The sequence below is a fragment of the Octodon degus genome, unplaced genomic scaffold, assembly GCF_000260255.1.
Source record: "Octodon degus isolate 3935 unplaced genomic scaffold, OctDeg1.0 scaffold00001, whole genome shotgun sequence".
Lineage (NCBI taxonomy): Eukaryota > Metazoa > Chordata > Mammalia > Rodentia > Octodontidae > Octodon > Octodon degus.
The window spans coordinates 27104482-27106857 of NW_004524577.1; positions in this window are offsets into that span (position 1 = coordinate 27104482).

Below are 2376 nucleotides of genomic sequence, written 5' to 3' on the forward strand. Positions count from 1 at the left end.
ATCCGCCTGCTTACAGCCTCCCAAGAGCTGAGACTACAGGCACACACCACCATGCCCAGTCTCAATTGCCATTTCAGGGTGTCCTGGGGACAGGGCCAGCACAGCAGGCAGGGGATTCAAACCCCCAGTCCCTGCGCTTGCTTGTAGGCACTTTAATCCTCTGAGCTATTTGTCCAGCCCTTATAACTCTTTTCAAGGCATACAACGCAGAGCTTTATTGGCTTTTTATTTCAACCACTGTGTAATTGGGCCATTGAGATAGCTCAGTGGACTAAAGTTCCTGCTTAGGCAAGCTTAGGCAAGCTCAGAGACCTCAGTTTGACCCCATGCACCACAGGCTACACCAGCCCTTCTCCCAGGGCAGGCTGAGTCAGCCAGGGTCCTGTAATCCTAGCGCTGGGGAGGCTGAAAGCATAAGGATCACTACAAGTCTGAGCTGCGCCTGTAACAACCAAATACATTAATAAATAAATACATATGTAATTAATGGATGAGGATAGCTAAAATCATGAGATGACGATGACCAACACCAACACTACTTGTAATGCCAAAACCTTTCGTGTCATGCATCAGAACACAATCCCTCGGGACACAGATGCCTCCGAACTCCCAAGTCAAGGTGCTATGAGCCTACAGGGTTTGTGAGATACAAACACAAACAGGAAGCGTGCTCTGTTCCTGCAACTACCACAGGCCTGTCTGGTTGGATAACAACTTTCTAATAATAAGCCTTTATTCATTATTACATTATTTTACTGTCGCTGTCAGAAGTAACTTCATCCTTTATTCATGTTCAAAATAAGTGTGGACTGCCAGCTTTCGGCTATGAAATGTATAACCGTATTTTAATATTTTATAATGTTAGCAAGGACACAGGGTCATCACTAAGAACCAGGAATGGTTTTCCAAAGTCCTATTTCATTTACAAAAAGGAAAAAGGTAAAGAAAACACAATATTTTTTGAATGGTCCAAAATGTAATGTGTTACATAATATAGTAGGTCCGTGACTTATGAACAGTAGAGTTGCAAATTTTCCTAGATACAAATGGACCGCGCATTAGGTATCCTCAGAGATGAGAGCACCTTACGGGAGTAGCTCAGGTGTCTGCCGGACACTGTCACCGTGGTGCTGCTGTGTGCTCACTGTACAGCATGGCAGGGTACAGTAGTGCAGTGCTCAGACAGAGCCCAGGATGTCCAGGAGCAAGGAGAAGGGCAGTGGTCCTGGGGAGGGCGCTGCTAGGAAGTACAAAGAAAAGTGAAAATACTGTTCCATACTGTACCACCATGTTAAGGTAACTGTAAAAGTAACAGTTTATTCACAGTATTTTTATGTGTGTTTGGTTTTCTTATGCTTTATATTGTACATATGTGTCAAAGGGATGTAAGACTCATGTTATTGGATTTAGGAACTAACACAATTTATGTGTGTTCTCCTTGAACAGAAGTTGCTTATAAATCAGGGGCTTATTCTCAGATTATGAAGGCTTTGCTTTTCATTGACATTTCTGTAATAGATATTAATCTTGTAAAGTATAAAATTTTCTTTGCCCTGACAAGTTACACATTCTAAAAATCAAATTCTATAATATAGCCTAATATTTTTTTCCTTCCCTTCCCTTCCCTTCCCTTCCCTTCCCTTCCCTTCCTTTCCCTTCCTTTCCTTTACCTTTTCAGAGATGACATTCTGCTATGTAGCCCAGGGTGCCTTCAAACCAACAATTTTCCTGCCTTAGCATTTTAGGGGTGGGATTATACCACCATGCCTGGCTTCACTATGATACTCTTTAAGGATAAACACTATTAGGAAAAAAATCCATAGACTATTTGAAGATAAGGTGAAAATAAATTATCTACCTTTTGTAGAAAATAAGCTTAAATCATGTCTTTTCACTTGAAAGGAATCTTGACACTCACAAATTCTGTTACCAAATCAATGGTAGCATTGGAGATCTAAAAGTTAAAATTGGAAAGTTTTAAAGATGAATGGTCCAAAAGGCTAAAATAGAAATCATTGATTTGGGGTCCTAACATACGAAGTAGCATACATATTTGTATACAGGAATAGGAGAGTAGGCATGAAGTGTAAAGACCTATGCATCACCCATTAATACCCACCAGAAATAACGCACCACAAAGGATGCATTAAAAGTCCAAATGACTCTGCTGATGGTAGTAAGATTTGCCATCGCCCGTCCCATTGCGGATGTGTCTGGCACACCCAGAGAGATGTAGCTGTGCATTATGAGTCTCCCTGCATGGCGCCATTTGAGCAAAGCCCATCTAACTAGAATTTCCAGTGTATGGGCAATATAAACTAGTGCCGAGCTTCCACTGCGCCACCATCGCCCAAAGGACCACACAGCTTCTCAGGA